Genomic DNA, 25,492 nt, shown 5'->3' with positions numbered 1-25,492 from the left:
CTTCTTGTCTGTCTGTGTTCAGTTGTCTAATAAATGTTCCCTCCCATCTCTGTCTTTTAGAGCCTTCCAACTATTGTACTTTGTGGACTCTATCCAGACTAGAGCATCCATCATTGAACCATCAATATGCTTCTTGTATAAATGTAGTTGATTTTTATATGAAAGTCCTTAATGGTCTTTATGGATTCTTCTATTCTGTCTTCACTGGTTATTCTTTACTGCTTTACTCTTTACTCACCACTCAGCTGCTGTGAGGAGGTTTTTCTGCTGTTTGTCTTTTGATCGGCTTACAAATTGCTTCAGACGAAAGGTTACAAAGTTTGCAGAGAACACTTATAAGAAATGTAGAAATTACTGTTTGGTAGAGTTGATGTAACCTGCAGTAAAATGAAGAGAACTCTGGTGGTTGCCATTTCGTTAAGAATGTAAAAAGCTGGATATTAGGAGGCTGCTAATGTTTTCCAGTGGTTTTGGACAAACTAGGGCTAAAATGTATTTAGATCTTTGCAGTCAAAACCTACTTGTGTTAAGAAAACAATTTCACTTATGTTGGTAAAACTTCTGTTGCTCAGGCTTGTAAAACACATAACATCACTACAAGGGCAGTCTTTCAGTGGCATGACCATATCAGGACAGCTGTGCTGTTTTAGCTTGTAAGTGTATACATGGCCTGAGACAGGCCAGCAAACTGTGGCTCTGGATGCTCTTTAAGGAGTCATTTGCGGCTCTGGATGCTGCTGCTGCTGACTCCTCTTGCAGCTCCGTACCACCGCTGAAATAACAGAACTGAGTTTAATTGGCTTAATGGCTATCAGGGCTGTAGGAGGGAACTGGCCATTAAACCAACTCAGTTTATTTCTATTATTTCAGCATGAGCAGGGCAGGGAGCCACAGAGAGCCCCTCACTCACCCTGCTACCCAAACGTCCACACCTCTCTGGTTGCGCTACTTTTCTGGCGGCCCCCATGTCTGCGCAACGCTGATCAGTGACTGGAGCATGCTGTGCTCTTGTCTTTTTCCCTATCTCGCTCTGTATGCAGGCCCAAAAGAAGGACTCTCCCCTTGCCCCTCCCACCCTCTCTGCCCCAGGCAGCGCAGGGAAGGTGGTGGGGAGCAGGCAGGCAGTGGAAAGAGCAGTCATGCAAAATGTTAAAAATTAGAAGGAAGTTCACAATAGAAAATACCAAGGCTATATCCAATAGCATATTCCAAAGACACAGGTGTTTGAAAGGCTTGGACCCAGTACAAGAAGTACTGCAGAGTCACAGTGCTGTAATTGGCTGAAGACAGGCAGCTGCTTCTATGGGAACACATGTAGATTCATACATGGCCCTTCTTTGCGAGGTAAAGGCTATGACAGCAGTTATAGAAGGTCACCAGAAAGGCCCACTGGGCATCTTCGGAAGAGAATGAAGAGCAAGTGTCCAGATGTGTAAACTGAACCACAGAAGCAAAATACAGAGGAATCATCCTCTCCCGTTAGGAAAGAGTGTTCAAGAGGAAGGCATATAGAGAAAGAAGACATCAAAATTACAAAGGAGAGGATTCTGAAAAGTAAAGAGGAATATGGAGACTGGGAAACAAATAGAAAAGTCTCTGATAATGGAGAAGTTAATTATGACTATGAACATGAGCTGTCTTTGGAAATGAAATGTCCAAAGATTCAGAGAGAGCTCATGAAGCTTGAACAGGAACACATGGAGAAGCGAGAGGAAATAGTCATTAAAAAGGAGATTTCTCCAGAGGTGGTTAAATCTAAATTATCGCCTTCCCCTTCACCAAGAAAATCTAAATCTCCTCCAGTGTGCATGTCTTGGCTAACCCCTGGAGCAGAACACCTCCATGCCAGCCCTCTTGCTGCGTGCATGTGGCCACCCAGCATAGGCTCCCCAGCCACTGCCATGGATCAATTTCTGTATCTCATTAATTAGTGATAATGTGAATAAGGGAAAGACAATCCTAAGATTCAGAAGATTTGCTAAGTAGGATTTGTGTTTTGTTTCATCATCTTAGTTCCTTTTCCCATTGCATTTTATAATTTGATTTAAAAAGTAGTCAACGTGTCTTTATTTGTGCTTCTGTTACAGTTTTTTGGGGCCCAGTCTTGTAAATACTTACAGGCCTGCTTAAGAATGGATTAGGGCCCAAGGTAATAGCTATAAACAGGATTACAAAGAACCAGACACAGAAGACAGAGTTGACTGGCTTACCACATGTAGTGTGAAGCATATGCAGAAATGTTTCTAGGATCAAAGATTTGTAATATTGATTCCTCCCTTTCCCCTGAAACTGTCATATATTAGAAAGACAAGGACCAACTTTTTGTTAATGAGAGAGACAAACTTTCATGCTACAGATACCTCTTCCTCAGTTTTGGGAAAGGTCCCTTAGAGTATGTGCAATCTGTGTGGGCTGAATTATCTGTTTGACCTTGTGTTTAGCTTTGATACTCTGTGTACCTATCTCTGAACTCTGGCAGAGCTTTGTGTAAGTCTGTATTGCTCACCACAAGTTGGTCCAGTAAAAGATATTATATCATCCATCTTGTCTCACTGATATCCTGAAACTCAGGCTGCACCTATGCTACTAGATAAATTATAATTTATTAATATTGATTTCATAATTCTGGAATTCATGAGGTCAGATTTGACCATCCTCACCTCCCCATGTGCTCCTCATTAAGTCGACTTATGGCTGCAACACTCAATTGTCAAATGTCACCTGTTGCAGTAGTGTATTGTGGGAACCTATCCCGGGTGCTCGCGAACAGGGTGCGTGCTAACAGGAGGGAGTTTTGAGAGGCTCTCCTGGAGGAGGAGAAGGAAGGAGCAAACTAAAGCACCTTGGGGTAAGTGGCTGCTTATATTTGGAGGCTTTGGGCTTGTGTGTGTGTGTTTGTTTGTTTGGAGTGCTGAGCTGAGTGTTTGTTTGAAAGGCCATGTGCTCAGGCAGGCAGTTGGAAGCTGAGAGTCTTGATTAGGTTTGAATTGAACCACCGTGTGCTGATCGGCTGAGCTGTAGGCAGAGGGAGGAGCTATCAGGGAGGCCGAGCACTTAAACCCTGCTAGTAAGCGACCAGGGAGCTTTGCGACCGGGTGCTCGCGAACAGGGTCCGTGCTAACAGGAGGGAGTTTTCAGAGGGGAGTTTAGAGGAGGAGCTTGGAGGCAGCCAGTGACTTCTATTGCCCTTAAACTAAATCCTTTATAACAACCTCTATCTGAAACATTTAATTAACCCTCATATATAATTAGAGTAGGAAATGGAGGCAGAAGCCCAGCAGCAGAGTGGGAGCTATCCTGTTTATTGTGTCGAGTGCAGTATGTATGACTACCTACCCTGTGGGTGGGTGGCGTATGTGTGCGCTCGATGAAGGAGCTCCTGGCCCTCAGAGACCGAGTGCATGCTTTGGAGGCCAGGGTGGCTGAACTGGAGGAGCTAAGGAAGGCAGAGGTGTTTGTTGATGAGACTTTCCGGGACATAGTAGGGCTGTCCCACCTCCAATCTGACAGTCCTGATGCTGTTACGGAGGATGAAAGGCTCAGGGAAGGAGAGCAGTCAATGGGAGCAGAGGGAAACCATCCCATAGTTGGGACCCTCCTTCCAGAGGGTGATGTTGTATCCTCTCGTGCCGAGGATACTTCTCCGGGGGAGGGAGCGCCAGCTGTTAGGAAGAAGCAGGTTTTAGTAGTGGGGGATTCGATCATTAGAAATATAGATAGTTGGGTTTGTGATGACTGGGAGAACCGTATGGTGACTTGCCTGCCTGGTGCGAAGGTTGCGGATCTCTCGAGGCATCTAGACAGACTTATGGGCAGTGCTGGGGAGGAGCCGGTCGTCGTGGTACATGTTGGTACCAATGACATAGGGAAGGGTAGAAGAGATGTTCTGGAGGCCAAATTTAGGTTACTAGGAAAGAGACTGAAATCCAGAACATCTTTGGTGGCATTCTCTGAAATGCTTCCAGTTCCACGCGCAGGGCCAGATAGACAGGCAGAACTTCAGAGTCTCAATGCGTGGATGAGACGATGGTGTAGGGAAGAGGGGTTTAGATTTATTAGGAACTGGGGACACTTTTGGGGTAGGGGGAGCCTATACAGGAATGATGGGCTCCACCTAAATCAAGGTGGATCCAGACTGCTGGCATTAAACATTAAAAAGGTCATAGAGCAGTTTTTAAACTAAGAGGTGGGGGAAAGCCGATTGGTGCGGGGGAGCACCTGGATCGGACGGAGACTTCTCTTACACGAGGCTCCATAGATAGGGATTCCCTAGAAGTTAGTCAGATAGGGAACGTGGGAAATAATATATGGGCAAGATCAGATGTGAAACAATCGCATATAAAAAAATCCAACGCGTCTGTGAAAGGCGGACATATAAATAGTGGTAGTTTTCTAACGTGCTTTTACACTAATGCTAGGAGTCTGTCTAATAAGATGGGTGAACTGGAGTACCTCATATCAAAGGAGGAGGTTGACATAATAGGCATCTCAGAAACATGGTGGAATGAGGACAATCAGTGGGACACTATCATACTGGGATATAAATTATATCGGAAAGACAGAACAGGTCGTGCGGGTGGCGGAGTGGTACTATATGTGAAGGATAATATAGAATCAAATGAAGTAAAAATCCTAAAGGAATCAAAATGTTCCATAGAATCATTATGGATAACAATTCATTCCTCTAATATGAATATGGCATTAGGAATATATTACCGACCACCTAACCAGGACAGTGATAGTGATGCTGAAATGATAAGGGAGATTAGAGAGGCTATCAAAATAAAAAACACAGTAATAATAGGAGATTTCAATTATCCCCATATTGATTGGGTGCATGTCACCTCAGGACGGGATTCAGAGATTAAATTTCTTGATGCCTTAAATGACTGCTTCTTGGAGCAGCTAGTACAGGAACCCACAAGGGGAGAGTCGATTCTCGATCTAGTCTTGACTGGAACGCAGGATCTGGTCCAAGAGGTAACTGTTACTGGACCGCTTGGAAATAGTGACCACAATATGATAACTTTTAATATTCCGGTGTTGGGAAGAACACCGCAGCGGTCAAACACTCTGGCATTTAATTTCAAAAAGGGGAATTACACTAAAATGAGGAAGCTAGTTAAACAGAAACTAAAAGGTAGAGTAATTAAACTAAAATCCCTGGAAGCTGCATGGAAACTGTTTAAAGACACCATACTAGAGGCCCAACTTAAATGTATACCCCAAATAAAAAAACACAGTAAGAGACCTAACAAAGAACCACCATGGCTAAACAGCCATGTTAAAAAGGCAGTGAGAGAGAAAAGGGCAGCTTTTAAAAAGTGGAAGTCAAATCCTAGTGAGGAAAATAGAAAGGAACATAAACACTCCCAAATTAAGTGTCATAATGAAGTAAGAAAAGCCAAAAAAGACTTTGAGGAACAGCTAGCCAAAAATTCAAAAAACGATAGTAAAATGTTTTTTAAATACATTAGAAGCAGGAAGCCCGCTAAAAAAGCAGTGGGGCCCTTGGATGATAAAGATATAAAAGGAGCGATCAAGGAAGACAGTGCCATTGCGGAGCGATTAAATGATTTCTTTGCTTCAGTCTTCACGGCTGAGGATGTTACAGAGGTTCCTAAATCTGAGCCAGCCTTTTTAGGTGACAAATCTGAGGAACTCACTCAGATTGAAGTGACATTAGAGGAGGTTTTGGAATTAATTGATAAGCTGAATAGTAACAAGTCTCCAGGACCAGACGGCATTCACCCGAGGGTTCTGAAAGAACTCAAATGTGAAATTGCGCAGTTATTAACAGTGGTTTGTAACCTATCCTTTAAATCCACTTTGGTACCAAATGACTGGAAGACGGCCAATATAACACCAATATTTAAAAAAGGCTCTAGAGGAGATCCTGGCAATTATAGACCGATAAGTTTAACATCAGTACCAGGCAAATTAGTAGAAACACTAGTAAAGAGTAAAATTGCAAGGCACATAGAAGAGCACGAATTGTTGGGCAAAAGTCAGCATGGTTTCTGCAGAGGGAAGTCGTGTCTAACTAATCTATTAGAATTCTTTGAAGGGGTTAATAAACATGCGGACAAGGGGCACCCAGTGGACATAATATACCTAGATTTCCAGAAAGCCTTTGACACGGTCCCACACCAAAGGCTTTTATGTAAATTAGGTGGTCACGGGATAGGAGGAAAGGTCCTTTCATGGATCGGGAATTGGTTAAAAGACAGAAAACAAAGGGTGGGAATAAATGGTAAATTTTCACAATGGAGGAGGGTAACTAGTGGTGTTCCCCAGGGGTCAGTCCTGGGACCGATCCTGTTCAACTTGTTCATCAATGATCTAGAAAATGAGGTAAGCAGTGAGGTGGCCAAGTTTGCAGATGACACCAAGTTGTTCAGGACAGTCAAAAGCAAAAGGGATTGTGAAGAACTACAAAAAGATCTCAGCAGACTGAGTGATTGGGCAGCAAAATGGCAAATGAAATTTAATGTGGGTAAGTGTAAGGTAATGCATGTTGGAAAAAATAACCTAATTTACACGTAGTACATGATGGGGTCAAATTTAGCTACGACAGATCAGGAAAGGGATCTTGGAGTTATAGTGGATAGTTCTCTGAAGACATCCACGCAGTGTGCAGCGGCAGTTAGTAAGGCAAATAGGATGTTAGGAATTATTAAAAAAGGGATCGATAATAAGACAAAAGATATCATACTTCCCCTATATAAAACTATGGTACGCCCACATCTTGAGTACTGCGTGCAGATGTGGTCTCCTCACCTCAAAAAAGATATATTGGCATTAGAAAAGGTTCAGAAAAGGGCGACTAAGATGATTAGGGGCTTGGAAAGGGTCCCATATGGGGAGAGGCTAGAGAGACTGGGACTTTTCAGTTTGGAAAAGAGGCGATTGAGGGGCGCTATGATAGAGGTATATAAAATCCTGAATGGTGTGGAGAAAGTGAATATAGAAAAATTATGTACCTTTTCCCATAATACAAGAACTAGGGGACACCAAATGAAATTGATGGGTAGTAGGTTCAAAACTAATAAAAGGAAATTTTTCTTCACACAGCGCACAGTCAACCTGTGGAACTCCTTGCCCGAGGAGGCTGTGAAGGCCAGGACTCTATTAGGGTTTAAAAAAGAGCTTGATAAATTTTTGCAGGTTAGGTCCATAAATGGCTATTAGCCAGCGATAAAGTATGGTGCCCCTAGCCTTCATAACAAGGGCAGGAGATGGATGGCAGGAGATAAATCACTTGATCATTGTCTTCTGTTCTCCTTCTCTGGGGCACCTGGCATTGGCCACCGTCGGCAGATGGGATGCTGGGCTGGATGGACCTTTGGTCTGACCCAGTATGGCCATTCTTATGTTCTTATGTTATGTTCTTACAATTCCCTCATCCCTGTAGCATTCTGAATATGCTTGCTGGTCTTTGAGGTCATGTTCCAGCATTGCATTTTCCTCATTCCCTTCCTGTGGTAAGCAAATGTCCTTTTTTCCCGTTTGGAAGGAAGGAAAAGTAGGGTGTCCTCAGAGACGGCAAAAGAAGCTTGCAGAAATGTCTTTCTTCTATAGCTGAATTCTCAACTGGTCATCTGCTGAGCATTCCCCCTCCCATGACTGGATCTGATCACTGAAACTAATACAGGGAACCAGACTATATTCTGAAGGTTAGAAGAAAGAGAATAAAAAGTCTAGGAAAAAAGATTTTTGACTTTCCTTTTCTCTACACAGACATTGCAAACTTGGGTGATGACAGTGAAATGTCTTTTGGTATACTATAAGGCTTCTGTGCAATGACTGTGTTCTCGACTCGCCATCCATGGAGTGACTCCCCTCCAATCACTGCATCCGATCTGAAAATAATATGGGGCCTGGACTGTATTCTCAAAGTTAGAAGAAAGAGTATAGACGAGTCTAGGAAAAGAGATTTCTGACTTTCCCCTTCACTAGACAGGTATTGCCAACACAGGTGATGGCAGTGAAATATCATACGCTGAACTTATAACGGAAACAGGAATCTCAACTAGGCCGCCCCCCTCCTCCCCATGTTTCTGAGGGGGTTAAAGCATGAAAACTGATAGAAAATGTTAGATAAAAAGATTTTATAAATGAAATAGCAAATCAGCAGGTGTCTGCAATGGACAGCAAGCTCCCAAAAATATTTGTGGGGTGGGGTGTTGGTCTTTGGCTGCAGAGCTGCTTGGAATGTCGAAGTAGCTGAAGTAGTCCCCAAGGCTATCTTAGCTGCTGGGGAGACTTCCCCCTGGTGGCAGCAAGCCCCCGAATGTCTTAGCCACTGCACAAGCTGGGACATCACCATGCCTGGCAGGGTGGTCAGCACCAAACAGCAGGCACGTCCTTTTATTGGGTCGGGGCTACCCATGTGATGTTGATGAGCGCAGGAAAGACCCTGATTGCATGGTGTCTGTAGGGAATGGAGCAGGGTTCGCGCACAAGTGTAAAGTAGTTTCTCAGCATCTTATGCAAACACAACCCCCACAACAACCAGGTGGTGTGGTGGGGAAGCAACTGGCTCTGGGCAGCACAGAAAAAAATAAGTGTGGAGTCAGAACCACCGACTCCATGCTGGGGCTATTTATAATGGGTAGATGCGTTCACAGCACTAATTGCAAAGAAAGAAAGTCATTTCTCAGGCTCTTGTACAAACATGAGCCCACAGCCACAGGCTTGCTGCTCCCGCTTTGAAATTTATGGTCTTACTGTTACCTAATTCCAATGCACCTGGAGAGCAGGGGCCACAGTGGAGCACTGTGGGTTAGATGTAGGACACCTCTGGAGGCTAGTAAATTTGATTTTAAGACAAGGTGCTTCCACGCTGGCCTATAATTGAACTTCTGAATTTGAGCTTGACGCTATACTGGTCAGGTAACAGCGATATTGTAATCTCAATATTAGTGCTCCGAAAATCAAGCTAATGGTATTTAAAGTGAAGACAGTCATTTGGAAATATTGAGCTAAATGCCTTAAATTCAAATTTATCTCGTAGTGTAGATGCAGTCTCAGATGGTCACAGTAACGCTGCATACCCCCAGTATATGATGATGATGATGATGTAGTATTAGGCACAGCATGAAGATTTTTAACATTTTTTCTTTTATAAAGTTTAATGCCATTTTATTTATTTTTTAAAGAATACCTGTTCCTCTAGTTCTTAAAGGTAACTTTCTGGTGAGTCAGCTCCAGGGAAGCAAAAATACAGTGTCTCCACTGTCTCACAATGCTGCTACACAGTTTGCTCAAGAAGGGCAGTGATTTCAGATCTAGACTGAATGTATTGGCAGATCTCTTTGGGTAACTTTATATAGCTTCTAGACCACGTTATCTGGCTGAAATCATAGTTATTAGACCTGCATTTTCCCAAGTAATAATGCAATGCAAAAAAGCAAAGTTTAAAAACAACCAAAAGTACAACTGTATTCAGCAATTTTTAAGCAATCCAAATGTGTGAAGTGATTGCTAACAGTAACAGGTGGTCAATTTGATCTTTGTCATTGCTAATAAGTCAGGCACTTCACATTGCTAAAATATTTACTTGAGATTTTTATTTTTTCTATATTGATAATTGCGTGCAACATTGTCCCTGTGAAAGAGCGGTTTTTATACTGTTTGCTACCTGTAGGCTATGCCTACACTAGGACACTATGGCTACGTCTACACGTGCAGCCAACATCGAAGTAGTTTATTTCGATGTAGCAATAATGTCTACACGTCCTCCAGGGCCGGCAACGTCGATGTTCAACTTCGACGTTGCTCAGCCCAACATCGAAATAGGCGCAGCGAGGGAACGTCTACACATCAAAGTAGCACACATTGAAATAGGGATGCCAGGCACAGCTGCAGACAGGGTCACAGGGCGGACTCAACAGCAAGCCGCTCCCTTAAAGGGCCCCTCCCAGACACAGTTGCACTAAACAACACAAGATACACAGAGCTGACAACTGGTTGCAGACCCTGTGCCTGCAGCATAGATCCCCAGCTGCCGCAGAAGCAGCCAGAAGCCCTGGGCTAAGGGCTGCTGCCCACGGTGACCATAGAGCCCCGCAGGGGCTGGAGAGAGAGCATCTCTCAACCCCCCAGCTGATGGCCGCCATGGAGGACCCAGCAATTTCGACGTTGCGGGACGCGGATCGTCTACACGGTCCCTACTTCGACGTTGAACGTCGAAGTAGGGCGCTATTCCTATCTCCTCATGAGGTTAGCGACTTCGACGTCTCGCCGCCTAACGTCGAAGTTGCTGCCGCTACTTCGAAGTAGCGTGCACGTGTAGACGCAGCTTATGTCAAAGTAGCCTATTTCGACGTAAGAACATCAAAATAGGCTACTTCAACACGTATCGTTGAAGGCTGGTGCCATCGACGTTCAACGATGAAGTAGTGACGGAGAAAGTCAAAAGGAGCCGGCCCAGAAGGAAATGCGGAACATCCACACACACAAGCACTCCCTGTCGAAATAAGGGGCCAGCAAAGCCCCTTAAAGGGCCCCTCCCAGACACACTTGGCCTGCACAGCACGAGCTCCACAGAGCTGATAACCGGTTGCAGACCCTGTGCACGCAGCATGGACCACCATCTGCAGTAGCAGCAGCAGCCAGAGGCCCTGGGCTAAGGGCTGCTGCACGCGGCGACCATAGAGCCCCACAGGGGCTGGACAGAGTGTCTCTCAACACCTCAGCTGATGACCGCCATGGAGGACCCCACTATTTCGAAGTAGTGGGACGTGGATCGTCTACACACATCCTAGTAGGGCACTATTCCCATCTTCATATAAGAATAGTGATTTAGATGTCTCGCCAACTAACATTGATTTCAACTTCGAAATAGCTCACGGCGCCTGTAGACGCGATATGTACTATTTCGACTGTGTGCCGGCTACTTTGAAGTAGCCAGCTAGTGTAGACGCACCCATAGTTTTGTACTGAAACCTTTTTTTAAAAGAAGGATAACCTGTTACCATGCTAACTTAATTACTAATAGGTACACAGCTTTTTCACTTTGTTGTATGGAGCATAGAAGAATAGTAACGGATTGTCTTGAAACAAATGAGTTGTCTTTCAGACTCAGTATAATTTCCTTTTTGTCCTATATCACAGTCACGTTTTGCTTACTTTCAGATCAATAATATTGTATTGTTTATGTGCATGGAGCATTAAGCCTTAGCTTGCTAATGTTCAGTCTTCATTATTCTATTTGTGCACTGAAGGGATGATAAAAACTAATCTGCGTTTTATTTCTAGAGCATATTTAGCATAAATACAAAATTTAAGATTTGCTGTATTTTTTCTTAATGTGAGTCCAGAAATTTACCAAAGGGCTAAATCTTTTTATATGGAAAGTGCTATGTTGGTATCCATTATGCTTTAAAGCAAAATCCAGTGTTTTGTATTCCAGTATTCAGTACCAAAGTGCATTTCCAATAGGAACAAATGTTTATAAAGGGCATAAAATTAAAGGGAACAAAAGACTTCCCAAATTAAGCATGTTATTTTCTGTACGTTTTTCCATCGATTACTGGCATATTTATGACCATTATTTTAGTACTTAAGAAGAGAGGAAGCATATAAAACAGGAAAAAATAAATATAAAAAGGGACACTAGAGACTTACATGTGTACATGTTTCCTGTGTGACTTCTTTAAGGAAATTCAGTATATTGTCAACATAAGAATACCAATACTAAGTCAGAACATAGGCTATCCAGCACAGTTTCCTGTCTTCTCACAGTGGCCAGTGCCAGGTGCTTCAGAGGGAATGAGCATAACAGCGTTTTGAGCAATTCACCCCCTGTAGTCCAACCTTAGCTTCTGTCAGTCAGAGGCTGGAGAAAACTGGAACTTGGGATATTCCTGTCCTTCTTGGCTAATAGCCTTTGAAAGCCTTCCACTAACTTATCTAACTCTTCTTTTAAATCAGTTATACCTTTGCCCTTCACAACATGCACTGGCAAAATGTTCCACAGATTAATTGTGCATTGTGTGAAGTACTTCCCTGTGTTTGTTTAAAATATTCTGCTTATTAATTTTATTGGTTGATTTGCAGTTGTGTTATGTGACAAAATAAATAAGAGTATTCTCTTCACTTTCTCTACACTGCTCGTGATTTTAATAGAACCATAGGTTTGGAAAAGACCTCAGGAGGTAATCAAGTCCAACTCCCTGCTCAAAGCAGGACTAATCCCAACTAAATCATTCCAGCCAGGACCTATAAACTTTTAGGGGTGGCAGTTCCAGCACCTCTCTAGGTAATCTATTCCAGTGCTTCACCACCCTCCTAGTGAAATAGTTTTTTCCTAATATCCAACCTAAACTTCCCCACACTTCAACTTGAGACCATTGCTCCCCACTCTAAAATATGTCACCACTGAAAACAGTCTCTCTCCATCCTCTTTGGTAAACCCTTCAGGTAGTTGAAGGCTGCTATCAACTCCCACCTCACTGTTCTCTTTTGTAGAATAACTAAACCTAAATCCCTCAGCTTCCCCTCATAAATCATGTGCTCTAGCCCCCTAATAATTTTTTTTGCCCTTCGCTTGACTGTTCTCAGTGTATCTACATCCTTTTTGTAGTGGGGAGAGGGGACAGAACTGGGCACAATATTCCAGATGTGGCCTCACCAGTGCCAAATAAAGAGGAATAATCTCTTTATTGTGAAAACTGGCTGTTTATTCCTATCCTTTGTTTTCTGTCTTTTAACTAGGTACTGATCCATGAGAAGATCATCCCTTTTATCCCATGACTCTTAAATATTCTTAAGAGCCTCTGGTGAGGGATCTGGTCAAAGGCTTTCTGGAAGTCAAAGTATAGTGGTTCAGCTGTAACCCCTTGTTCATGTGTTCATTGAAACCAATGAAGAATTCTAATACATTAGTGCTGCATAATTTCCCTTTATATAAATCGTGTTGCTACATCCCCAGCAAACTACATTCCTCTGTGTGTCTGATAATTTCGGTCTTCGTTATTTCGGTTAATTTGCCTGATACTGATATTAGATTTACTGACATAGTTGTTATGATCGCCTCTGGAGCCTTTTAAATCAGTGTTACGTTATCTATCTTACAGTCATTTGGTACAAAGGGTGATGTAAGCAATATGTTATGTATCACGTTTAGTAGTTTCATATTCGTGTACCTACAGCAGTGTTTCTTAAACTGTGTTCCGTGGAACACTGAAGTTCTGTGACCAACTCGCAGGTGTGCCAGAAGTGTTTGGAAAAATTCACTGTTGGTATATATTTTCTGATATGAAAATCAGATATGTTACTTAATTGCTCTGATACTTGATTACATTACCTCATTTTCTTGTTGCTATATATGTTGCTCTTTTGTTTTTTGTTTTTTGTTTTGTTTTTTTGGTCTGACAACAAGTTTTTGTTTTTTGAAGAAAATTTTCATAGATGTTCCATGGTCTCAGAAAGTTTAAGAAACACCGACCTTCAGAACTCATCTGCTCCTGATGACTTATTTTTAAAGGATTTATTTTTTAATTTATCAAATTGTTCCTAACCTACCTCTGTTGATAGCTGAATCTGGGACAGTTCTTCATATTTTATCACCTAAAAGAATGGCTCAGGTGTGAGGTGCTCCCTTATATCCTTTCCAGTGAAGATCAATGCAGACAATTTAATTTAATTTCATTGCAATGGCCTTGTCTTCTGTGAGTGCTCCTTTACCAACTTGATAATAGAGTGTGTCTGCTGAACACTTGACAGATATTGGCTTCTGAGATCAATTGTAAATCTATTAGGATGGTGGTGTTCAGTATGTTTGCTACGCACCACGTGTGGGGAATAGGATACTGCATTGTTGTGAATACGGGTGCGGGGCGGGGGTTGGCCAATCTGTGGCTCTTGGAGCCTTTAAATGCAGCTCTTCCTGAGAGCTGCATGCTAAGCGTGCTGTCCATCCACTCCACGCATGCACCCCACCGCTTAGTGGGAGAAGCATGTTGCGACGGCAGAGGCTCCAGTGATGACCTTGGTGGCAGCCCCAGTGACCGGTCCAACAGTGGCCCTGGCGGTGGCTTTGGTGAGTTGGTGGCATTGAATTAGAGCAGATGGTGGGGGGTGCCTGGCTGGGGGTTGGGGAAGACGTTTATTTAGAGCAGGGGAGGAGGGATGGGGACTTGGAGTACCTAGCTCTGGGGGAATGTGGTGAGTATAGAACAACAACAACCAGAAGTGTGGTGATCTTTGAATTCTTGCTGGATGGCGCTATTTATTTTTTTTGGTATTGTTTTTAGCTTTGCTGTTTGCTGTTCAAATTCTTTCTTCACTTGCCTTATTATTTCACATTTCTCCTGCATGAGTTCGTGCTCCTTTCTGTTTTCTTCACTAGGATTTGATTTGATTTTTTTAAAGAATGGCTTTTTGCCTCCACTGCCTTTTACACAGATACTCAGCCATGGGGAATCATGTTAGAGGCCCATCTCCTTTTGTTCCAGAAAGAAAAGTAGTGCAAGATTGATGCTGACATGAAATCAACCCTAAAATTTTAATTGTAATCTAAATCCACTGTTTATGTTCATTGCAACACTCAATGGGGGAAAAGAAGAGAGAGACATACACAATTCCCAGGCATGATTTTGAGCTGTTTTTAATTCACCTGCATTTGCTCCAAATTCTTCACACAGAGTACACTCATTTTCTTCTTGCTCTCTTCTAATACATATGTACAGTAGAATTAACAGATGACTCAAGTGCAATTGTGTCTTCTACATACCTACTTGCTTTGTTTTAGAAAGCATAGCGATTAGTAGAGACACCTTCATTGAAAGTCATGTACAGTAAGTAAATTCTTGTTTTAAATGTTCAAGCCAAATTATTCCTAACATTTCCAATGCAAGATTTATGACCACATAAATATAAGTGTAAACTCTGATTTGCAAAGTGCCCACTTTCTGCTGGAGAGGATTGAGCTAAGGGCAAGTTACACTATAGCAATGTATAAGTGCAGCTGCACCAGTGTGGTGTATCTGGTGAGGCTGTTTTGTGCTTACAAGTGAGCCCTCTCCCGTCAGCATAATTACTCCACCTTGGCAAGAAGGATAAGCTGTGGCAGGAAAGCATCCCCCTGCTAACAAAGTGCCTGTGCAGACAGCACAAAACTTGCATTGTTCAGGAGGTTAGGGAGACATTTTCACACTCCTGAAATACATAAATTAGATTGTCTGCCATCGAGTTTCTCTCTTGCTTTCACTGTTGGATGTGGAGATGGGGGTAATCTGTGAGTTGCAGAGCATGAATGGGATGTGGTTGCTCTTCCAGATGAACAGAATGGCTGAAGTGGTTGTGATTGGTTAGGTTAAGCCAAAGGCTGACCTTTTTTAAGACCATCCATTCTAGGCAGCTGCTTGCTAGGCTTTTGTGTGGTGATTATGTTTAAGTGCACATGGTTTTCTCCATAAGTTTTCATTGTTTGAATTTACATTATTTTTCACAAACAATATAAAAGTAAACTGGTCAAACTTTGCTATACAGTTCTGTAGTACAAATGAAAATTCTGTTAATTGCCAGGAGTTGGAAAATTTGCCAAGCATCTGCTAGCCAGTGGGCAAGAGTTTGGAATTGTGTACAGGAGTGTTGTTAGTAAAAGTTCGGGCCAGCCTTCGGGAAGTGATTTATTCTGAAACCAGCTATTGTTGCTAGAGATGGGAAGTTTTCTCTGATTTCTTCTTGAGTGTTGTCCTTGAATTCCATTGGGTGCTTCATTGTTTTGTATCTGTCATTGGCTATTAAGGTTATTAATAAATATGAATCTCTCTTTGTACATTCTCCTTGCACCTTCTAGCTACTTGAAGAAAGAGAGAATTTTTACCCTTTTGCCCTGACAACTGAGAGCTACCTGTTGAAAGTTGGTTTTGTGGCTGCTGGTGTGTGTACGTGAGTGTGTGCACGTGTGTGAGAGAGACTGTTACTCTATTTATACATTTCCATATCTCCCTTTTTTGCCACAAGAGGAAAATTCTGTGGTGCTCCACCTACCTTTCTTGCAGCCACTTTACCTTCTCCTTTCCTATGAATAGCTCCATGTATTGCCTGTCAAGGACTTCTCAAATAGCAGAGTGACATCGACATGATTCTTTCCAATGTTGTATTTCTCACAGTTGCGAATATCAGCAGAGAAATTTGGCAGATTTTGCAAATTCACTGTGGTGCTGTTTTGGAAAGCTCTGAACACCAGGGAAAGTGCTAGAGCTGCCTGCCGGAACATGTAGAAAGACATTATTGCATCAATTCACATTTATAAAGTTACAAATGGTAACCAAAGGGATAGATATGTGTGTTCTGATTTTCATAGCTGCCATGAACCAGAAACTCTTGGAAGCTTCGGTTGCTTGGCAGCTGTGCAAATTAGGACATACATTTTTATGCATGCTCAAGTTAGAGTTCTGCAGAAAACGATAGCTTACACTCCTAATTTTATTAGTATGTTATGTTTAACTTTTTATATGTGTCTAGAATATTTGATAAACAATTTAATATAAAAAAAACTGCTGAAATTGCACAGTATTTAGAGGTCATATTTCATCGTGATTTCCTTGGGCACCTGAAACTCCAGTTGAAATCAAGTAATGTATGTGCTTGTGCTCGGTCTTAGTTTTTTTGTTTTTGTTTTTTTTTCTAGTAATAGTGTTACACAATCTTAACAGAACACTTTCAAATTAGGAAGCTAACCTATTTATTTAAAGTGATTTCTGGTCCTACAGTTCCACTTTTTTGTTTTTGAGGCTTTTTGTGTCTTTTCATTTATGTTTTACTGTTCTTAATGTTTATTCTCTGTTGTATGAAAGACGCATGGAAACAGAATGATCCTTTCACAGGCTTCAACCGAACATGAAATTTAAGTGCTGCAAGAAAATCAAGCCACTATGCACAACTGAGACTCATGACCCTTGTAATACATGAGAAATACAGGAGCAAGCTTGTCCTCTCCTGCTAGATTGTTCATATGACATTTAGGCTATGTCTACATTTGCCCTGAACTTTGAAGGCGGCATGGTAGTCAGCCTGATGGGAGATTACTAATGAAGTGCTGCGATGAATATGCAGCACTTCATTAGGCCAGTTCTCCTCTGCGGCAACTTCGAAGTCTCAAACTTCAAAGTGCTGACAAGTGCCCGCACTACTTCCAAGTGCCTTTACTCCCCAAAAATTTGGGGAGTAAAGGCACTTGGAAGTAGTGCGGGTACTTCAAAATAGTGCGGGTACTTCAAAATACACAGCATGCCGGCGCTTCAAATTTGCTGCTTGGGAAAATTAGCCTAATGAAATGCTGCATATTCATTGCAGCACTTTATTACTAATCTCCCTTCAGCCTGATTACCATGCCTCCTTTGAAGTTTGGGGCAAGTGTAGACATAGCCTTAGAGAAAGAGATCTTCTACCCGGTGGTATTAAATCATACAATAATTTGCCAGTATTACAGCAACCACTGTTGAGACCTATGGACCCTGTATTGCATGCCTGCTATTTAATCTGTGGTCTTTTCTTCAGCAAATTAAGTGATGAACTAGCAAAAAGTTGTAAAATGTATTTGTTATCAAAATTATTCCTGCCTTAAGAGTACACATTGGACCTCTCTAATTCATAACCCTCTGGTTTGTCAAACTCTGTAATCTGGTATGGTTTTATTTTGCTGGGTGACCACTTATCATGGGTGTGGCTGTGTTCCCTTGATCCCATAAAGTTTATTTCCAGCCCCCATTCCTGGCTCTCATTATTCTGTGCTGTAATTTAACTATAATTTACCAATGAATGTGTTCTAAGAGCCCAATAAGCAGTGGAAGCATTGGTAGTGCTGCTAGACAACATGACTTGCCATGGTCCGGCAAATTCTCTCATCCGGCACCGGTAGGATCCTGAGGGTTAGAGAAGATTCAACATGTACTTTGGTGGGGCTGCCAGTCCCAAGCCTGGCCAAAGTGATGAGAGTTCAGCATAAGGCCAATTACCCAGCTGTTTTTCAAAACCGAACTGAACCCACAACATTGCTTTGTTATAGATATAGAACCAGGCTACTATTCTGCTACAAATGGTTGCTCAGTAGAGAATGCTGACCCCTCCTACTGCATCAAGGTTGCTGGTGAAACCTAGGACCTCAACAAGTTTGATGTTAGTAGCAAAATATCCCTTAAAACAATTCAGAATCAGTTATTGAAACATGAGAACAGTATTTCTAACATCATGTAGATCATGCGGGAGATGGCCAACTGTGGACTTCAAGTCCTATGCACCAATGAGAGCCCACTAACAGGTACAGATGATAAAGGATGTTGAGTAGGAGATATAGCTCACCTATTCAGGTCATACTCAGCAGAGGTAGCATTCATTATGACAAGATCCTATGGAAAAACCACTTGTGAGTTGGGAAGAGATGTGATCCACCTAATGAAGAGAGGAAAGGGCATCTTTGTGGGCAGGCTTGCAAACCTAGTGAGGAGGGCTTTAATCTAGGTGTTGTACTGAAAAGTACTGCAAAGGATGTTTTCAGAGGAAAAGGCAAAATGCTGCATTTATTGGTAATACACATATAGCAATCAACACTTATATGTATATGATATATCCCATTCCCATTCTCTCACACACACACACACATGCTTCTGTCTTGTTGCTGTTACCAATAGTTGCTCCCCATAACTGCACTGGCCAGGTGAGATAGATGGGGGAGCGGTGAAGCCAGGCTTCTGCCGATCCAGATCGGTGCTCCAGTGATGACAAGACAAAACCTGGGATCCATGTGCAAGATGTCTTCATTTATACAGTCCTCTCTCTCAGGCAGGTTGCCACAAGTTAGCCATCTCATGCATATGCATAATCTGGGAGAGCAGTCTTAAGAATATGCATTCAGCACCTTCTTCTGGGTGGTGCTTCAAAAGACAGGCACTTGCTGGTGACTCCCAAGGCATCCAGGTTCCATTGTTCTTCTCCCTGGTCTTGGATCTACCTTCTCCATACCTGGAGGTGCTTTTCTCCCACACCTTTCCATTCACACATCATTCACTCAACAGGGCAATCAATTAAGCAATCCAAAAAGAAAGGGTATAGAGAATTTTGTCTTTACCTTACCTACTTCTAGGAACTGTTCTACAAAATATAACTAAATTTCTATATAACAGGGGTTCACACAATGATACATTAAATGACAATATTTAAAAACTCCAATGAGAAAGAAGAAGTTAAAACAGAGATGTATCTACATAGGTTCATTGGGGGAAGGCGATACAAGCCCTGAGGTAAGTGGGGAAGGAGGAGGGGAAAAATAAAGTAGGTTTCCTCAGTGAAGAGGAGAAAGTGGGCCAATCAGCCCCTTCTCTAAGATGCTTGTACACTAATGCCAGAAGCCTAGGGAACAAACAGGAAGAATTAGAGGCCCTGGTGCAGTCAAAGTAGTATGAAGTGGTTGGAAAAACAGAGACTTGGTGGGATGATTCGCATAACTGGAGCATGGTCATGGAAAGTTATAAACTGTTTAGGAAGGACGGGCAGGGGAGAAAAGGAGAAGGAGTTGTGCTCTATGTGAGGGAGCAATAGGATCACTCAGAGATCCAGTATAAGGAGGGAGAAAATCCAGTTGAATATCTTTGGGTTAAGCTTAGAGGTGGAAGTAACACAGGTGATGTTGCAGTTGGTGTCTGCTATAGGCCCCACTGCTTTGTGAGTTATCCTGGGAAGGAGCAAGGCTAAGGGAGTAAACCCTGAAAGAAAAGCCAGAGGGCAGTCCTAAGGCAGTTCTATGCCAACTTCTGGCATTGACCCGGCAACTCCTGCAGCTGAGCTGGTACCAGACGTAGAGGTTATCCTCTCCTTTGGACTGTATCAGTAAAGCCGAGAGGGGGACACTGGCATCTGGGCAGCCCAGGGTCCCCAAAAAAAAAAAAAATTGCCCAGGCTTGCGCCTGGAGAGGTACTCCAGCATCACTTAACAGCGTTGAACCAACACGGGAGGTAACAGATACCGGTTATAAGCTCTTGCTTGATTGGCGTAGAGAATGAGCAGCAGGGTTGCCTTCGATGGTGGGAGAGATCATCGCATCTCACTGGACAGTTACCGCCTGCCTCAAGCTGGGCAGCCCCCAGCCGGTAGGGTACTGTCCCGCCACAGTTCACCTGCCTTACTGGGTGCGTGAGGCTTGAGGTTCCCAAACCTGACAAGTGACTGAAATTTGAGCACCAGGCAAACCAATAAGAAAATCAACAAGAAAAGGAAACCATCAAAGTTTTAAGCTTGCTTGCTGGAGTGTGCGGACCGTGCTGACTGGTTTGACTGAAGATCTTCAGGACATCAGCGACACCGGAAAGACCACTGTCATCAATGAGGAACTGAAGAGGCTCCAAGTTGACATTGCTGCTCTGCAAGAGACGTGACTCACAGACTCGGGATCTCTAAAGGAAAAGGCCTACACCTTTTTCCAGCAGGGTAAAGCCCAAGAAGAACGCAGGGAGCATGGTGTTGGCTTTGCCATCAGAAACACCCTTCTACAAATGGTGGAATTAGTCATGGGCGGATCAGAAAGACTCCTTCAGGTCATATTTCAAACTTGCGTCAGTCGTGTCCACCTGATCAGCGCTTACGCTCCAACCCTGTACGCCACACCAGAAGTAAAAGACAAGTTCTATGATGTGCTTAGTGCTGCCATAGCGCAAATACCTGCTCGCGAACAACTGTACACTTTGGGTGACTTCAGTGCAAGAGTTGGAGCCGATCGTGACTCATGGCCTTCCTGCTTAGGCCACTTTGGTGTGGGAAAAATGAATGAAAACGGACAGCGTCTTCTTGAACTTTGCACGTGCCACAATCTGTGCATCACAAACACATTTTTCCAAACCAAGCCACAGCACAGAGTGTCATGGGGACACCCATGCTCAAAAAACTGGCATCAACTAGATGTGGTCATCACTAGATGTGATAACCTCAAAAACGTCCTTCTGACACGCAGCTATCACAGTGCCGACTGTGATACAGATCACTCGCTAGTTTGCTCCAAACTCAAGGTGATTCCCAAGAAGCTGTACCACTCTAAACCAACTGGAAGGCCCCACATTGATGCCAGAAAGACAGCAAACTCAGACAGAGCCGAAAAGTTCAGAGAGACCCTTAAGGAGAATCTGCACAGCAGCCCTGGAGGTGCCAATGTGTCATCCAGATGGCAGCATCTGAGGGATACAATTTACAACACGGCCTTGTCGGTGTTTGGAAGAAGAGCTAGAAACACAAATGACTGGTTCGAAGCTAACTCCGATGAGATGATTCCAGCCATCGAAAAGAAGCACGCTGCACTCCTGGAGCACAAACGCTCACCAAGCCAGAGTACCCTGCAAGCACTCAGAGCAGCCAGAAAAACAGTACAGCAGACAGCCAGGCGCTGTGCGAACAACTACTGGCTTGAGCTATGCAGCAGCATCCAGACCAGTGCTGATTCTGGTAATCTCAGGGGAATGTACGAGGACATCAAGAAGGCATTAGGACCCACCCAGAACAAGATGGCACCTCTGAAATCCAAATCTGATGAAGTCATCGCTGACAAAGCCAAACAGATGGAGCGCTGGGTCGAGCACTACTCCAAGCTGTGCTCACGTGAGAACATTGTGGTTGATAAAGCCCTCGATGCCGTTGAGCTCCTACCAGTAATAGATGAACTGGATGAGGAACCGACTGTGGAGGAACTGAAGAAAGCCATCGACAGCATTGCAGTAGGAAAGGCCCCAGGCCAGGATGGTATGCCACCAGAGGTAATCAAGTGTGCCACCGACACCCTCCTGGAACCCCTACGTGAGCTACTGTGCCTGTGCTGTAGAGAGGGAGAGGTTCCACAGGATATGCGTGACGCTAACATCATAACCTTGTATAAGAACAAAGGAGACAGAAGCGACTGCAACACTTACCGTGGAATCTTTCTCCTAAGCATCACTAGTAAACTGTTTGCTCGCGTCTTCCTCGGCAGACTCCAGAAGATTGCTGAGAGGGTGTATCCCGAATCACAGTGCGGATTCCACGCAGAGAGATCTACCATTGACATGGTCTTCTCTCTGAGGCAGCTGCAGGAGAAATGCAGGGAGGGGAGGAAGCCACTCTATATTGCCTTCATCGACCTGACCAAGGCCTTTGACTTGGTCAGCAGGGATAGACTGTTCAAACTGCTCCACAAGATAGGCTGTCCTCCACGGTTACTCAAGATGATCCAGTCTTTCCATGAAGACATGAGAGGAACCATCCAATATGATGGTAAATTATTGGATGTTTTCAGAATCAGGAGCGGCATCAAACAAGGATGCATACTTGCTCTGACATTGTCCGGGATCTTCTTCGCGCTCGTCCTGAAGCACACCTTTGGATCTTCAACAGAGGGCATCTTTTTGCACACAAGATCTGATGGGAAACTGTTTAATCTTGCAAGGCTGAAAGCTAAGTCTAAGGTGCGGGAAGTCCTCATCAGAGATATGCTGTTGGCAGATGACACTGCTGTGGTGTCACACACAGAAGACCAGCTTCAGAAACTGTTGTATTGGTTCTCCAAAGCGTGCAAGGACTTCGGGCTTTCCATCAGCCTAAAGAAGACAAATGTACTTGCTCAGGACGTTTCTGAACCTCCATCAATCAGCATTGACAACTATATGTTAGAGGTCATCCATGAGTTCGTTGACCTGGGGTCCACCATCACTGACACCCTGTATTGGAGACTGAGCTAAATAGGAGGGTTGGAAAAGCAGCCACAACTCTGTCCAGACTCAGCGAGAGAGTGTGGAATAACATCAAGTTGTACACCCACACCAAAATGCAAGTCTACAGAGCCTGCATCCTCAGAACCCTCCTCTCTGGCAGCGAGTCTTGGACCCTGTATGCCCACCAGGAAAAGAGGCTGAATGTCTTCCATTTGTGCTGCCTCAGGCACATCCTTGGAATATCATGGAAGGACAGAGAGTTCAGTACCGCCGTCCTTGATCAAACTGGAATCTCAACCATGCACACCCTCCTCGGGCAGCAGGGCTCCGCTGGCTTGGCCACGTCCACAGGATGAATGATGGAAGGATCCCAAAAGACATCCTGGATGGTAAGCTAGCCTCTGGCAAAAGACCTCCCGGACACCCCCAATTGTGCTACAAAGATGTTTGCAAGAGGGACCTCGGGGAGGTAGACATCGAGCCAGATAGCTGGGAGGAGCTTGCAGACGATCACAGCAGATGGAGGCAGGAACTACACAAGGGCCTTCAGAAGGGTGAGATGAGGTTCAGACAGCTGGCAGAGAAGCAGAAAGCACAGTAAGGACCTGCCAGACACCCATTACACATACAACAGATGCAGCAAGGACTGTCACTCTCGTGTGGGCTTTCACAGTCACAGTCGACTCTGCAAATGGTGATCCCAAATGGAACTACGAAGGGTGCGATCCATCGTCTATGTAGACTGAAGGATGCCTACTGAGACTGTCTGCTATAAACCGCCAGATCAGGGAGATGAGATAGATGAGGCTTTTTTCCAGGCAGCTAAGTGAAGCTTCCAAATCACAGGCCCTGGTTCTCATGGGAGACTTCAGTCATCCGGGTATTTGTTGGGAGACCAATACATCAGCACACAGACAATCCAGGAAGTTTTGGAGAATGCTGGAAATAACTTCTTCGTACAGATGCTGAAGGAACCGACCAGGGGCTGTGCGCAACTTGACCAGCCGCTCCCAAATAGGGAAGAACTAGTAGGAGAAATAGAAGTGGTTGGAAGCCTCGGCTGCAGTGACTATGAGAGCGTAGATTTCAGGATCCGGACAAAAGGAAGAAAGGTCAGCAGTACTGTATGGACCCTTGATTTCAAAACAGCAGACTTCAACTCCCTGAGAGAACTGGTGAGTAGGATCCCTTGGGAAACGAAGATGAAGGGGAAAAGACTTCAAGAGAACTGGCAGTATTTTAAGGAGGGGTTACTGAAGGCACAGGAACAAACCATCCCGCTGCATAGTAAAAATGCAAACATGGTAGGCAACCAGCTTGGCTTAACAGGGAAATCCTTTGTCAGATTAAACTCAAAAAGGATGCGTACAAGAAATGGAAACGTGGATAGTTGACTAAGGAGGAGTAGAAACATACGGCTGGAGAATGCCGGGGAGTAATCAGGAAGGCGAAAGCACAATTGGAACTGCAGCTGGCAAGGCATGTGAAGGGTAACAAGAAGGGTTTCTACAGGCATGTTTATAATAAACTGGTTATCAGAGAAGGTGTGGGGCCATTACTGGATGAGGGAGGTAACCTAGTGACAGTTCATGTAGGAAAAGCTGAAGTACTCAATGTTTTTTTTTGCCTCAATCTTCACGGACAAAGTCCAATTCCACATGACGGTCCTAGACAATGCAACATGGGAACGTGGAGGGCAGCAATCTGTGGGGAAGGAACAAGTTCTGAGCTATCTAGAAAAACTAGATGTACACAATTCCATGAGTCTGGATTTAATGCACCTAAGGGTACTGAGGGAATTGGCAGATGTCATTGCTGAACCTTTGGCCATTTTCTTTGAAGACTCTTGGAGATCGGGAGAGATGCTGGATGAATGGAAAAAGGCAAACGTGGTGCCTATCTTTAAAAAAGGAAAGTAGGACAATCCAGGGAACTGTAGACTGGTCAACCTTACCTCACTCCCTAGGAAAATAATGGAGGGGTTCCTCAAGGAATGCATTTTGGAGCACTTGGAAGAGGGGAAAGTGATCAAAAGTAGCCAACATGGATTCACCAAGGGCAAGTCCTGCCTGACCAATCTGATTAGCTTCTCTGATGAGGAAACAGGCTCTGTGGACATGGGAAAGTCAGTGGACGTGATATACCTTGACTTCAGCAAAGTTTTTCATATGGTGTCCCATAACATTCTTGTCCATAAGTTAAGGAAATATGGATATGATCCTTGGACTATAAGATTGCACCCTCAGCAAGTTTGCGGATGACACAAAACTTGGGGAGAGAGAATCCAGAGTGACCGGAATAAATTGGAGGACTGGGCCAAAAGAAATCTAATGTGGTTCAACAAGGAGAAGTGTAGAGTCCTGCACCTGGGGCGGAAGAATCCCAAGCATTGTTATCAGATGGGGGCCGACTGGCTCAGCAGCAGTACGACTGAAAGGGACCTAGGGGTTATGGTGGATGAAGGCTGGATATGAGTAACCAGTGTGCCCTTGTAGCCAAGAAGACTAACGGCATACTAGGGTGCATTAGGAGGAGCATTTCGAGCAGATCTACAGAAGTAGTTATTCCCCTCTGTTCAGCACTGGTGAGGCCACATCTGGAATACTGTGTCCAGTTTTGGGCCCCCCAGTATAAAAAAGATGTGGATGTGGTGGAGCAGGTTCAGCAGAAGGCAACAGAAATGATTAAGGGTCTCGAGCACAAGACCTATGAGGATAGGCTGAGGCATTTGGGCTTGTTTAGTTTACAGAAGAGAAGACTTAGGAGCCTTCAACTTTGTGAAGGAGAGCTCTAAAGAGGAGGGTGAAAAATC

At 43.9% G+C, this 25,492-nt stretch overlaps 1 protein-coding gene and 1 pseudogene across 3 annotated transcripts in view; both read left to right on the top strand.

Annotated features, from left to right (window-relative positions):
- Positions 1-25,492, top strand: part of POT1 (protection of telomeres 1) — a 166,747-nt gene that overhangs the window by 1,513 nt on the left and 139,742 nt on the right. The gene's annotated exons all lie outside the window — the stretch shown is intronic.
- On the top strand, positions 1,147-1,931 carry LOC142019209 (zinc finger CCCH domain-containing protein 13-like; annotated as a pseudogene).

Source organism: Carettochelys insculpta, chromosome 1, assembly GCF_033958435.1.
Source record: "Carettochelys insculpta isolate YL-2023 chromosome 1, ASM3395843v1, whole genome shotgun sequence".
Classification (NCBI taxonomy): domain Eukaryota; kingdom Metazoa; phylum Chordata; order Testudines; family Carettochelyidae; genus Carettochelys; species Carettochelys insculpta.
Note: the sequence above shows the minus strand (reverse complement) of the source record. Positions and strands in the feature narration are given on the sequence as shown.